At 68.8% G+C, this 14,735-nt stretch overlaps 1 protein-coding gene across 1 annotated transcript in view; it reads left to right on the top strand.

The window, feature by feature from the left end:
• Positions 1 to 14,735, top strand: part of LOC140399416 (synaptonemal complex central element protein 1-like) — a 251,149-nt gene that overhangs the window by 81,375 nt on the left and 155,039 nt on the right. The window lies entirely within an intron of this gene.

The following is a 14,735-nucleotide window of genomic DNA, read 5'->3' as shown; positions in this document are numbered from 1 at the left end:
CCTCCCTGCACCGAGGGACCCTTCCCCAGGCCACCCTGCACTGAGATACCCTTCCCCAGCCCTCCCTGTGCCGAGGGTCCATTCCCCAGGCCTCCCTGCACCGAGGGACCCTTCCCCAGGCCTCCCTGCACCAAGGGTCCTTCCCCAGGCCTCCCTGCACCGAGGGTCCCTTCTCCAGACCTCCCTTCACCGAGGAATCTTTCCCCAGGCCTCCCTGCACTGAGAGACCCTTCCCCAGGCCTCCCTGCAACGAGAGACCCTTCCCCAGGCCTCCCTGCGCCGAGGGTCCCTTCCCCAGGCCTCCCTGCACCGAGAGACCCTTCCCCAGGCCTCCCTGCGCCGAGGGTCCCTTCCCCAGGCCTCCCTGCGCCGAGGGTCCCTTCCCCAGGCCTCCCTGCGCCGAGGGTCCCTTCCCCAGGCCTCCCGGCACCGAGGGACCCTTCCCCAGGCCTCCCTGCATCGAAGGTCTCTTCCCCAGGCCTCCCTGCACCGAGAGACCCTTCCTCAGGCCTCCCTGCACCGAGGGACCGTTCACCAGGCCTCTCTGCACCGAGGGTCCATTCCCCAGGCCTCCCTGCACCGAGGGACCCTTCCCCAGGCCTCCCTGCACCGAGAGACCCTTCCCCAGGCCTCCCTGCACTGAGATATCCTTTCCCAGCTCTCCATGTACCGTGTGTCCATTCCCCAGGCCTCCCTGCACCGAGTGACCCTTCCCCAGGCCTCACTGCACCGAGAGACCCTTCCCCAGCCCTCCCTGCACCGAGTGACCCTTCCCCAGGCCTCCCTGCACCGAGAGACCCTTCCCCAGGCCTCCCTGCACCGAGAGAGCCTTCCCCAGGCCAGCCTGCACCGAGAGACCCTTCCCCAGCCCTCCCTGCACCGAGGGTCCATTCCCCAGGCCTCCCTGCACCGAGGGACCCTTCCCCAGGCCTCCCTGCATCGAAGGTCTCTTCCCCAGGCCTCCCTGCACCGAGAGACCCTTCCCCAGGCCTCCCTGCACCGAGGGACCGTTCCCCAGGCCTCCCTGCACCGAGAGACCCTTCCCCAGGCCTCCCTGCACCGAGAGACCCTTCCCCAGGCCTCCCTGCACCGAGAGACCCTTCCGCAGGCCTTCCTGCACCGAGGGACCCTTCCCCAGGCCTCCCTGCACCGAGAGACCCTTCCCCAGGCCTCCCTGTGCCGAGAGACCCTTCCCCAGGCCTCCCTGCACCGAGGGTCCATTCCCCAGGCCTCCCTGTGCCGAGGGACCCTTCCCCAGGCCTCCCTGCACCGAGAGACCCTTCCCCAGGCCTCCCTGCACCAAAAGACCTTTCCCCAGGCCTCCCTGCACTGAGAGACCCTTCCCCAGCTCTCCCTGCACCGAGGGACCCTTCCCCAGGCCTCCCTGCACCGAGAGACCCTTACCCAGGCCTCCCTGCACCGAGAGACCCTTCCGCAGGCCTTCCTGCACCGAGGGACCCTTCCCCAGGCCTCCCTGCACTGAGATACCCTTCCCCAGCCCTCCCTGCACCGAGGGACCCTTCCCCAGGCCTCCCTGCACCGAGGGACCCTTCCCCAGGCCTCCCTGCATCGAAGGTCTCTTCCCCAGGCCTCCCTGCACCGAGAGACCCTTCCGCAGGCCTTCCTGCACCGAGGGACCCTTCCCCAGGCCTCCCTGCACCAAAAGACCTTTCCCCAGGCCTCCCTGCACTGAGAGACCCTTCCCCAGCTCTCCCTGCACCGAGGGACCCTTCCCCAGGCCTCCCTGCACCGAGAGACCCTTACCCAGGCCTCCCTGCACCGAGAGACCCTTCCGCAGGCCTTCCTGCACCGAGGGACCCTTCCCCAGGCCTCCCTGCACTGAGATACCCTTCCCCAGCCCTCCCTGCACCGAGGGACCCTTCCCCAGGCCTCCCTGCACCGAGGGACCCTTCCCCAGGCCTCCCTGCATCGAAGGTCTCTTCCCCAGGCCTCCCTGCACCGAGAGACCCTTCCGCAGGCCTTCCTGCACCGAGGGACCCTTCCCCAGGCCTCCCTGCATCGAAGGTCTCTTCCCCAGGCCTCCCTGCACCGAGAGACCCTTCCCCAGGCCTCCCTGCACCGAGAGACCCTTCCGCAGGCCTTCCTGCACCGAGAGACCCTTCCCCAGGCCTCCCTGCACCGAGGGACCGTTCACCAGGCCTCTCTGCACCGAGGGTCCATTCCCCAGGCCTCCCTGCACCGAGGGACCCTTCCCCAGGCCTCCCTGCACCGAGAGACCCTTCCGCAGGCCTTCCTGCACCGAGGGACCCTTCCCCAGGCCTCCCTGCACCGAGAGACCCTTCCCCAGGCCTCCCTGCACTGAGATATCCTTTCCCAGCTCTCCATGTACCAAGTGTCCATTCCCCAGGCCTCCCTGCACCGAGTGACCCTTCCCCAGGCCTCACTGCACCGAGAGACCCTTCCCCAGGCCAGCCTGCACCGAGAGACCCTTCCCCAGGCCTCCCTGCACCGAGGGACCCTTCCCCAGCCCTCCCTGTACCAAGGGTCCATTCCCCAGGCCTCCCTGCACCGAGTGACCCTTCCCCAGGCCTCACTGCACCGAGAGACCCTTCCCCAGGCCTCCTGCACCGAGGGACCCTTCCCCAGGCCTCCCTGCATCGAAGGTCTCTTCCCCAGGCCTCCCTGCACCGAGAGACCCTTCCCCAGGCCTCCCTGCACCGAGAGACCCTTCCCCAGGGCTTCATGCACCGAGGGACCCTTCCCCAGGCCTCCCTGCACCGAGAGACCCTTCCCCAGGCCTCCCTGCACCGAGAGACCCTTCCCCAGGGCTCCCTGCACTGAGATACCCTACCCCAGCCATCCCTGTGCCGAGGGTCCATTCCCCAGGCCTCCCTGCACCGAGGGACCCTTCCCCAGGCCACCCTGCACTGAGATACCCTTCCCCAGCCCTCCCTGTGCCGAGGGTCCATTCCCCAGGCCTCCCTGCACCGAGGGACCCTTCCCCAGGCCTCCCTGCACCAAGAGACCCTTCCCCAGGCCTCCCTGCACCAAAAGACCCTTCCCCAGGCCTCCCTGCACCGAGGGTCCCTTCCCCAGACCTCCCTGCACCGAGAGACCCTTCCCCAGGCCTCCCTGCACTGAGATATCCTTTCCCAGCCCTCCCTGCACCGAGAGACCCTTCCCCAGGCCTCCCTGCACCGAGGGACCGTTCACCAGGCCTCTCTGCACCGAGGGTCCATTCCCCAGGCCTCCCTGCACCGAGGGACCCTTCCCCAGGCCTCCCTGCACCGAGAGACCCTTCCGCAGGCCTTCCTGCACCGAAGGACCCTTCCCCAGGCCTCCCTGCACCGAGGGACCCTTCCCCAGCCCTCCCTGCACCGAGGGTCCATTCCCCAGGCCTCCCTGCACCGAGGGACCCTTCCCCAGGCCTCCCTGCATCGAAGGTCTCTTCCCCAGGCCTCCCTGCACCGAGAGACCCTTCCCCAGGCCTCCCTGCACCGAGAGACCCTTCCCCAGGCCTCCCTGCACTGAGATACCCTTCCCCAGCCCTCCCTGTGCCGAGGGTCCATTCCCCAGGCCTCCCTGCACTGAGATACCCTTCCCCAGCCCTCCCTGTGCCGAGGGTCCATTCCCCAGGCCTCCCTGCACTGAGGGTCCTTCCCCAGGCCTCCCTGCACCGAGGGTCCCTTCCCCAGACCTCCCTTCACCGAGGAATCTTTCCCCAGGCCTCCCTGCACTGAGAGACCCTTCCCCAGGCCTCCTGCACCGAGGGTCCCTTCCCCAGGCCTCCCTGCACCGAGGGACCCTTCCCCAGGCCTCCCTGCACCGAGAGACCCTTCCCCAGGCCTCCCTGCAACGAGAGACCCTTCCCCAGGCCTCCCTGCGCCGAGGGTCCCTTCCCCAGGCCTCGCTGCGCCGAGGGTCCCTTCCCCAGGCCTCCCGGCACCGAGGGACCCTTCCCCAGGCCTCCCTGCATCGAAGGTCTCTTCCCCAGGCCTCCCTGCACCGAGAGACCCTTCCCCAGGCCTCCCTGCACCGTGGGACCGTTCACCATTCCTCTCTGCACCGAGGGTCCATTCCCCAGGCCTCCCTGCACCGAGGGACCCTTCCCCAGGCCTCCCTGCACCGAGAGACCCTTCCGCAGGCCTTCCTGCACCGAGGGACCCTTCCCCAGGCCTCCCTGCACCGAGAGACCCTTCCCCAGGCCTCCCTGCACTGAGATATCCTTTCCCAGCTCTCCATGTACCAAGTGTCCATTCCCCAGGCCTCCCTGCACCGAGTGACCCTTCCCCAGGCCTCCCTGCACCGAGTGACCCTTCCCCAGGCCTCACTGCACCGAGAGACCCTTCCCCAGGCCTCCCTGCACCGAGAGACCCTTCCGCAGGCCTTCCTGCACCGAGGGACCCTTCCCCAGCCCTCCCTGTACCAAGGGTCCACTCTCCAGGCCTCCTGCACCGAGGGTCCATTCCCCAGGCCTCCCTGCACCGAGGGACCCTTCCCCAGGCCTCCCTGCATCGAAGGTCTCTTCCCCAGGCCTCCCTGCACCGAGAGACCCTTCCCCAGGCCTCCCTGCACCGAGAGACCCTTCCCCAGGCCTCCCTGCGCCGAGGGTCCCTTCCCCAGGCCTCCCTGCGCCGAGGGTCACTTCCCCAGGCCCCCCTGCATCAAAGGTCTCTTCCCCAGGCCTCCCTGCACCGAGGGACCGTTCCCCAGGCCTCTCTGAACCATGGGTCCATTCCCCAGGCCTCCCTGCACCGGGGGACCCTTCCCCAGGCCTCCCTGCACCGAGAGACCCTTCCCCAGGCCTCCCTGCACCGAGAGACCCTTCCGCAGGCCTCACTGTACCGAGGGTCCATTCCCCAGGCCTCCCTGCACCGAGGGACCCTTCCCCAGGCCTCCCTGCACCAAGAGACCCTTCCCCAGGCCTCCCTGCACCGAAAGACCTTTCCCCAGGCCTTCCTGCACCGAGAGACCCTTCCCCAGGCCTCCCTGCACTGAGAGACCCTTCCCCAGCTCTCCCTGCACCGAGGGACCCTTCCCCAGGCCTTCCTGCACCGAGGGACCCTTCCCCAGGCCTCCCTGCACCGAGAGACCCTTCCCCAGGCCTCCCTGCACCGAGGGTCCATTCCCCAGGCCTCCCTGCACCGAGGGACCCTTCCCCAGGCCTCCCTGCACCAAGAGACCCTTCCCCAGGCCTCCCTGCACCGAACGACCTTTCCCCAGGCCTTCCTGCACCGAGAGACCCTTCCCCAGGCCTCCCTGCACCGAGGGTCCATTCCCCAGGCCACCCTGCACCGAGGGACCCTTCCCCAGGCCTCACTGCACCGAGAGACCCTTCCCCAGGCCTCCCTGCACCGAGAGACCCTTCCCCAGGCCAGCCTGCACCGAGATACCCTTCCCCAGGCCTCCCTGCACCGAGAGACCCTTCCCCAGGCCTCCCTGCACCGAGAGACCCTTCCCCAGGCCAGCCTGCACCGAGGGACCCTTCCCCAGGCCTCCCTGCGCCGAGGGTCCCTTCCCCAGGCCTCCCTGCGCCGAGGGTCACTTCCCCAGGCCCCCCTGCATCAAAGGTCTCTTCCCCAGGCCTCCCTGCACCGAGGGTCCATTCCCCAGGCCTCCCTGCACCGAGGGTCCATTCCCCAGGCCTCCCTGCACCGAGGGACCCTTCCCCAGGCCTCCCTGCACCGAGAGACCCTTCCCCAGGCCTCCCTGCACTGAGATACCCTTGCCCAGCCCTCCCTGTACCGAGGGTCCATTCCCCAGGCCTCCCTGCACCAAGAGACCCTTCCCCAGGCCTCCCTGCACCGAGGGACCCTTCCCCAGGCCTCCCTGCACCGAAAGACCTTTCCCCAGGCCTTCCTGCACCGAGAGACCCTTCCCCAGGCCTCCCTGCACTGAGAGACCCTTCCCCAGCTCTCCCTGCACCGAGAGACCCTTCCCCAGGCCTCCCTGCACCGAGGGACCCTTCCCCAGGCCTCCCTGCACCAAGAGACCCTTCCCCAGGCCTCCCTGCACCGAAAGACCTTTCCCCAGGCCTTCCTGCACCGAGAGACCCTTCCCCAGGCCTCCCTGCACTGAGAGACCCTTCCCCAGCTCTCCCTGCACCGAGAGACCCTTCCCCAGGCCTCCCTGCACCGAGGGACCCTTCCCCAGGCCTCCCTGCACCGAGAGACCCTTCCCCAGGCCTCCCTGCACCGAGAGACCCTTCCCCAGGCCTCCCTGCACCGAGGGACCCTTCCCCAGGCCTCACTGCACCGAGGGACCCTTCCCCAGGCCTCCCTGCATCGAGTGACCCTTCTCCAGGCCTCCCTGCACAGAGAGACCCTTCCCCAGGCCTCCCTGCACCAAGGGTCCTTCCCCAGGCCTCCTGCACTGAGGGTCCCTTCCCCAGGCCTCGCTGCGCCGAGGGTCCCTTCCCCAGGCCTCCCGGCACCGAGGGTCCCTTCCCCAGGCCTCCCTGCATCGAAGGTCTCTTCCCCAGGCCTTCCTGCACCGAGAGACCCTTCCCCAGGCCTCCCTGCACCGAGGGACCGTTCACCAGGCCTCTCTGCACCGAGGGTCCATTCCCCAGGCCTCCCTGCACCGAGGGACCCTTCCCCAGGCCTCCCTGCACCGAGAGACCCTTCCGCAGGCCTTCCTGCACCGAGGGACCCTTCCCCAGGCCTCCCTGCACCGAGGGACCCTTCCCCAGCCCTCCCTGTACCAAGGGTCCACTCCCCAGGCCTCCTGCACCGAGGGTCCATTCCCCAGGCCTCCCTGCACCGAGGGACCCTTCCCCAGGCCTCCCTGCATCGAAGGTCTCTTCCCCAGGCCTCCCTGCACCGAGAGACCCTTCCCCAGGCCTCCCTGCACCGAGGGACCCTTCCCCAGGCCTCCCTGCACCGAGGGACCCTTCCCCAGGCCTCCCTGCACTGAGATACCCTTCCCCAGCCCTCCCTGTGCCGAGGGTCCATTCCCCAGGCCTCCCTGCACCGAGGGACCCTTCCCCAGGCCACCCTGCACTGAGATACCCTTCCCCAGCCCTCCCTGTGCCGAGGGTCCATTCCCCAGGCCTCCCTGCACCGAGGGACCCTTCCCCAGGCCTCCCTGCACCAAGGGTCCTTCCCCAGGCCTCCCTGCACCGAGGGTCCCTTCCCCAGACCTCCCTTCACCGAGGAATCTTTCCCCAGGCCTCCCTGCACTGAGAGACCCTTCCCCAGGCCTCCCTGCAACGAGAGACCCTTCCCCAGGCCTCCCTGCGCCGAGGGTCCCTTCCCCAGGCCTCCCTGCACCGAGAGACCCTTCCCCAGGCCTCCCTGCGCCGAGGGTCCCTTCCCCAGGCCTCCCTGCGCCGAGGGTCCCTTCCCCAGGCCTCCCTGCGCCGAGGGTCCCTTCCCCAGGCCTCCCGGCACCGAGGGACCCTTCCCCAGGCCTCCCTGCATCGAAGGTCTCTTCCCCAGGCCTCCCTGCACCGAGAGACCCTTCCTCAGGCCTCCCTGCACCGAGGGACCGTTCACCAGGCCTCTCTGCACCGAGGGTCCATTCCCCAGGCCTCCCTGCACCGAGGGACCCTTCCCCAGGCCTCCCTGCACCGAGAGACCCTTCCCCAGGCCTCCCTGCACTGAGATATCCTTTCCCAGCTCTCCATGTACCGAGTGTCCATTCCCCAGGCCTCCCTGCACCGAGTGACCCTTCCCCAGGCCTCACTGCACCGAGAGACCCTTCCCCAGCCCTCCCTGCACCGAGTGACCCTTCCCCAGGCCTCCCTGCACCGAGAGACCCTTCCCCAGGCCTCCCTGCACCGAGAGAGCCTTCCCCAGGCCAGCCTGCACCGAGAGACCCTTCCCCAGCCCTCCCTGCACCGAGGGTCCATTCCCCAGGCCTCCCTGCACCGAGGGACCCTTCCCCAGGCCTCCCTGCATCGAAGGTCTCTTCCCCAGGCCTCCCTGCACCGAGAGACCCTTCCCCAGGCCTCCCTGCACCGAGGGACCGTTCCCCAGGCCTCCCTGCACCGAGAGACCCTTCCCCAGGCCTCCCTGCACCGAGAGACCCTTCCCCAGGCCTCCCTGCACCGAGAGACCCTTCCGCAGGCCTTCCTGCACCGAGGGACCCTTCCCCAGGCCTCCCTGCACCGAGAGACCCTTCCCCAGGCCTCCCTGTGCCGAGAGACCCTTCCCCAGGCCTCCCTGCACCGAGGGTCCATTCCCCAGGCCTCCCTGTGCCGAGGGACCCTTCCCCAGGCCTCCCTGCACCGAGAGACCCTTCCCCAGGCCTCCCTGCACCAAAAGACCTTTCCCCAGGCCTCCCTGCACTGAGAGACCCTTCCCCAGCTCTCCCTGCACCGAGGGACCCTTCCCCAGGCCTCCCTGCACCGAGAGACCCTTACCCAGGCCTCCCTGCACCGAGAGACCCTTCCGCAGGCCTTCCTGCACCGAGGGACCCTTCCCCAGGCCTCCCTGCACTGAGATACCCTTCTCCAGCCCTCCCTGCACCGAGGGACCCTTCCCCAGGCCTCCCTGCACCGAGGGACCCTTCCCCAGGCCTCCCTGCATCGAAGGTCTCTTCCCCAGGCCTCCCTGCACCGAGAGACCCTTCCGCAGGCCTTCCTGCACCGAGGGACCCTTCCCCAGGCCTCCCTGCACCAAAAGACCTTTCCCCAGGCCTCCCTGCACTGAGAGACCCTTCCCCAGCTCTCCCTGCACCGAGGGACCCTTCCCCAGGCCTCCCTGCACCGAGAGACCCTTACCCAGGCCTCCCTGCACCGAGAGACCCTTCCGCAGGCCTTCCTGCACCGAGGGACCCTTCCCCAGGCCTCCCTGCACTGAGATACCCTTCCCCAGCCCTCCCTGCACCGAGGGACCCTTCCCCAGGCCTCCCTGCACCGAGGGACCCTTCCCCAGGCCTCCCTGCATCGAAGGTCTCTTCCCCAGGCCTCCCTGCACCGAGAGACCCTTCCGCAGGCCTTCCTGCACCGAGGGACCCTTCCCCAGGCCTCCCTGCATCGAAGGTCTCTTCCCCAGGCCTCCCTGCACCGAGAGACCCTTCCCCAGGCCTCCCTGCACCGAGAGACCCTTCCGCAGGCCTTCCTGCACCGAGAGACCCTTCCCCAGGCCTCCCTGCACCGAGGGACCGTTCACCAGGCCTCTCTGCACCGAGGGTCCATTCCCCAGGCCTCCCTGCACCGAGGGACCCTTCCCCAGGCCTCCCTGCACCGAGAGACCCTTCCGCAGGCCTTCCTGCACCGAGGGACCCTTCCCCAGGCCTCCCTGCACCGAGAGACCCTTCCCCAGGCCTCCCTGCACTGAGATATCCTTTCCCAGCTCTCCATGTACCAAGTGTCCATTCCCCAGGCCTCCCTGCACCGAGTGACCCTTCCCCAGGCCTCACTGCACCGAGAGACCCTTCCCCAGGCCAGCCTGCACCGAGAGACCCTTCCCCAGGCCTCCCTGCACCGAGGGACCCTTCCCCAGCCCTCCCTGTACCAAGGGTCCATTCCCCAGGCCTCCCTGCACCGAGTGACCCTTCCCCAGGCCTCACTGCACCGAGAGACCCTTCCCCAGGCCTCCTGCACCGAGGGACCCTTCCCCAGGCCTCCCTGCATCGAAGGTCTCTTCCCCAGGCCTCCCTGCACCGAGAGACCCTTCCCCAGGCCTCCCTGCACCGAGAGACCCTTCCCCAGGGCTTCATGCACCGAGGGACCCTTCCCCAGGCCTCCCTGCACCGAGAGACCCTTCCCCAGGCCTCCCTGCACCGAGAGACCCTTCCCCAGGGCTCCCTGCACTGAGATACCCTACCCCAGCCATCCCTGTGCCGAGGGTCCATTCCCCAGGCCTCCCTGCACCGAGGGACCCTTCCCCAGGCCACCCTGCACTGAGATACCCTTCCCCAGCCCTCCCTGTGCCGAGGGTCCATTCCCCAGGCCTCCCTGCACCGAGGGACCCTTCCCCAGGCCTCCCTGCACCAAGAGACCCTTCCCCAGGCCTCCCTGCACCAAAAGACCCTTCCCCAGGCCTCCCTGCACCGAGGGTCCCTTCCCCAGACCTCCCTTCACCGAGGAATCTTTCCCCAGGCCTCCCTGCACTGAGAGACCCTTCCCCAGGCCTCCCTGCAACGAGAGACCCTTCCCCAGGCCTCCCTGCGCCGAGGGTCCCTTCCCCAGGCCTCGCTGCGCCGAGGGTCCCTTCCCCAGGCCTCCCTGCACCGAGGGACCCTTCCCCAGGCATCCCTGCACCGAGAGACCCTTCCCCAGGCCTCCCTGCACTGAGATATCCTTTCCCAGCTCTCCATGTACCGAGTGTCCATTCCCCAGGCCTCCCTGCACCGAGTGACCCTTCCCCAGGCCTCACTGCACCGAGAGACCCTTCCCCAGGCCTCCCTGCACCGAGAGACCCTTCCCCAGGCCAGCCTGCACCGAGAGACCCTTCCCCAGGCCTCCCTGCACTGAGAGACCCTTCCCCAGCCCTCCCTGTACCAAGGGTCCACTCCCCAGGCCTCCCTGCACCGAGGGACCCTTCCCCAGGCCTCCCTGCACCGAGGGACCGTTCCCCAGGCCTCTCTGAACCATGGGTCCATTCCCCACGCCTCCCTGCCCAGAGGGACCCTTCCCCAGGCCTCCCTGCATCGAGTGACCCTTCTCCAGGCCTCCCTGCACAGAGAGACCCTTCCCCAGGCCTCCCTGTACTGAGGGCCCTTCCCCAGGCCTCCCTGCACCGAGGGTCCCTTCCCCAGACCTCCCTTCACCGAGGAATCTTTCCCCAGGCCTCCTGCACTGAGGGTCCCTTCCCCAGGCCTCCTGCACCGAGGGTCCCTTCCCCAGGCCTCCCTGCACCGAGGGTCCCTTCCCCAGGCCTCCCTGCACCGAGGGACCCTTCCCCAGGCCTCCCTGCAACGAGAGACCCTTCCCCAGGCCTCCCTGCGCCGAGGGTCCCTTCCCCAGGCCTCGCTGCGCCGAGGGTCCCTTCCCCAGGCCTCCCGGCACCGAGGGACCCTTCCCCAGGCCTCCCTGCACCGAGAGACCCTTCCCCAGGCCTCCCTGCACCGAGAGACCCTTCCCCAGGCCTCCCTGCACTGAGAGACCCTTCCCCAGGCCTCCCTGCACCGAGGGACCGTTCACCAGGCCTCTCTGCCCCGAGGGTCCATTCCCCAGGCCTCCCTGCACCGAGGGACCCTTCCCCAGGCCTCCCTGCACCGAGAGACCCTTCCGCAGACCTTCCTGCACCGAGGGACCCTTCCCCAGACCTCCCTTCACCGAGGAATCTTTCCCCAGGCCTCCTGCACAGAGAGACCCTTCCCCAGGCCTCCCTGCACCGAGAGACCCTTCCCCAGGCCTCCCTGCACTGAGATATCCTTTCCCAGCCCTCCCTGCACCGAGAGACCCTTCCCCAGGCCTCCCTGCACCGAGGGACCGTTCACCAGGCCTCTCTGCACCGAGGGTCCATTCCCCAGGCCTCCCTGCACCGAGGGTCCATTCCCCAGGCCTCCCTGCACCGAGGGACCCTTCCCCAGGCCTCCCTGCACCGAGAGACCCTTCCGCAGGCCTTCCTGCACCGAGGGACCCTTCCCCAGGCCTCCCTGCACCGAGAGACCCTTCCCCAGGCCTCCCTGCACTGAGATATCCTTTCCCAGCTCTCCATGTACCAAGTGTCCATTCCCCAGGCCTCCCTGCACCGAGTGACCCTTCCCCAGGCCTCCCTGCACCGAGTGACCCTTCCCCAGGCCTCACTGCACCGAGAGACCCTTCCCCAGGCCTCCCTGCACCGAGAGACCCTTCCGCAGGCCTTCCTGCACCGAGGGACCCTTCCCCAGCCCTCCCTGTACCAAGGGTCCACTCTCCAGGCCTCCTGCACCGAGGGTCCATTCCCCAGGCCTCCCTGCACCGAGGGACCCTTCCCCAGGCCTCCCTGCATCGAAGGTCTCTTCCCCAGGCCTCCCTGCACCGAGAGACCCTTCCCCAGGCCTCCCTGCACCGAGAGACCCTTCCCCAGGCCTCCCTGCGCCGAGGGTCCCTTCCCCAGGCCTCCCTGCGCCGAGGGTCACTTCCCCAGGCCCCCCTGCATCAAAGGTCTCTTCCCCAGGCCTCCCTGCACCGAGGGACCGTTCCCCAGGCCTCTCTGAACCATGGGTCCATTCCCCAGGCCTCCCTGCACCGGGGGACCCTTCCCCAGGCCTCCCTGCACCGAGAGACCCTTCCCCAGGCCTCCCTGCACCGAGAGACCCTTCCGCAGGCCTCACTGTACCGAGGGTCCATTCCCCAGGCCTCCCTGCACCGAGGGACCCTTCCCCAGGCCTCCCTGCACCAAGAGACCCTTCCCCAGGCCTCCCTGCACCGAAAGACCTTTCCCCAGGCCTTCCTGCACCGAGAGACCCTTCCCCAGGCCTCCCTGCACTGAGAGACCCTTCCCCAGCTCTCCCTGCACCGAGGGACCCTTCCCCAGGCCTTCCTGCACCGAGGGACCCTTCCCCAGGCCTCCCTGCACCGAGAGACCCTTCCCCAGGCCTCCCTGCACCGAGGGTCCATTCCCCAGGCCTCCCTGCACCGAGGGACCCTTCCCCAGGCCTCCCTGCACCAAGAGACCCTTCCCCAGGCCTCCCTGCACCGAACGACCTTTCCCCAGGCCTTCCTGCACCGAGAGACCCTTCCCCAGGCCTCCCTGCACCGAGGGTCCATTCCCCAGGCCACCCTGCACCGAGGGACCCTTCCCCAGGCCTCACTGCACCGAGAGACCCTTCCCCAGGCCTCCCTGCACCGAGAGACCCTTCCCCAGGCCAGCCTGCACCGAGATACCCTTCCCCAGGCCTCCCTGCACCGAGAGACCCTTCCCCAGGCCTCCCTGCACCGAGAGACCCTTCCCCAGGCCAGCCTGCACCGAGGGACCCTTCCCCAGGCCTCCCTGCGCCGAGGGTCCCTTCCCCAGGCCTCCCTGCGCCGAGGGTCACTTCCCCAGGCCCCCCTGCATCAAAGGTCTCTTCCCCAGGCCTCCCTGCACCGAGGGTCCATTCCCCAGGCCTCCCTGCACCGAGGGTCCATTCCCCAGGCCTCCCTGCACCGAGGGACCCTTCCCCAGGCCTCCCTGCACCGAGAGACCCTTCCCCAGGCCTCCCTGCACTGAGATACCCTTGCCCAGCCCTCCCTGTACCGAGGGTCCATTCCCCAGGCCTCCCTGCACCAAGAGACCCTTCCCCAGGCCTCCCTGCACCGAGGGACCCTTCCCCAGGCCTCCCTGCACCGAAAGACCTTTCCCCAGGCCTTCCTGCACCGAGAGACCCTTCCCCAGGCCTCCCTGCACTGAGAGACCCTTCCCCAGCTCTCCCTGCACCGAGAGACCCTTCCCCAGGCCTCCCTGCACCGAGGGACCCTTCCCCAGGCCTCCCTGCACCAAGAGACCCTTCCCCAGGCCTCCCTGCACCGAAAGACCTTTCCCCAGGCCTTCCTGCACCGAGAGACCCTTCCCCAGGCCTCCCTGCACTGAGAGACCCTTCCCCAGCTCTCCCTGCACCGAGAGACCCTTCCCCAGGCCTCCCTGCACCGAGGGACCCTTCCCCAGGCCTCCCTGCACCGAGAGACCCTTCCCCAGGCCTCCCTGCACCGAGAGACCCTTCCCCAGGCCTCCCTGCACCGAGGGACCCTTCCCCAGGCCTCACTGCACCGAGGGACCCTTCCCCAGGCCTCCCTGCATCGAGTGACCCTTCTCCAGGCCTCCCTGCACAGAGAGACCCTTCCCCAGGCCTCCCTGCACCAAGGGTCCTTCCCCAGGCCTCCTGCACTGAGGGTCCCTTCCCCAGGCCTCGCTGCGCCGAGGGTCCCTTCCCCAGGCCTCCCGGCACCGAGGGTCCCTTCCCCAGGCCTCCCTGCATCGAAGGTCTCTTCCCCAGGCCTTCCTGCACCGAGAGACCCTTCCCCAGGCCTCCCTGCACCGAGGGACCGTTCACCAGGCCTCTCTGCACCGAGGGTCCATTCCCCAGGCCTCCCTGCACCGAGGGACCCTTCCCCAGGCCTCCCTGCACCGAGAGACCCTTCCGCAGGCCTTCCTGCACCGAGGGACCCTTCCCCAGGCCTCCCTGCACCGAGGGACCCTTCCCCAGCCCTCCCTGTACCAAGGGTCCACTCCCCAGGCCTCCTGCACCGAGGGTCCATTCCCCAGGCCTCCCTGCACCGAGGGACCCTTCCCCAGGCCTCCCTGCATCGAAGGTCTCTTCCCCAGGCCTCCCTGCACCGAGAGACCCTTCCCCAGGCCTCCCTGCACCGAGGGACCCTTCCCCAGGCCTCCCTGCACCGAGGGACCCTTCCCCAGGCCTCCCTGCACTGAGATACCCTTCCCCAGCCCTCCCTGTGCCGAGGGTCCATTCCCCAGGCCTCCCTGCACCGAGGGACCCTTCCCCAGGCCACCCTGCACTGAGATACCCTTCCCCAGCCCTCCCTGTGCCGAGGGTCCATTCCCCAGGCCTCCCTGCACCGAGGGACCCTTCCCCAGGCCTCCCTGCACCAAGGGTCCTTCCCCAGGCCTCCCTGCACCGAGGGTCCCTTCCCCAGACCTCCCTTCACCGAGGAATCTTTCCCCAGGCCTCCCTGCACTGAGAGACCCTTCCCCAGGCCTCCCTGCAACGAGAGACCCTTCCCCAGGCCTCCCTGCGCCGAGGGTCCCTTCCCCAGGCCTCCCTGCACCGAGAGACCCTTCCCCAGGCCTCCCTGCGCCGAGGGTCCCTTCCCCAGGCCTCCCTGCGCCGAGGGTCCCTTCCCCAGGCCTCCCTGCGCCGAGGGTCCCTTCCCCAGGCCTCCCGGCACCGAGGGACCCTTC

The sequence above is a fragment of the Scyliorhinus torazame genome, chromosome 22 (genome assembly GCF_047496885.1).
Source record: "Scyliorhinus torazame isolate Kashiwa2021f chromosome 22, sScyTor2.1, whole genome shotgun sequence".
Classification (NCBI taxonomy): domain Eukaryota; kingdom Metazoa; phylum Chordata; class Chondrichthyes; order Carcharhiniformes; family Scyliorhinidae; genus Scyliorhinus; species Scyliorhinus torazame.
This window is presented reverse-complemented; position numbering and strand designations above follow the sequence as displayed.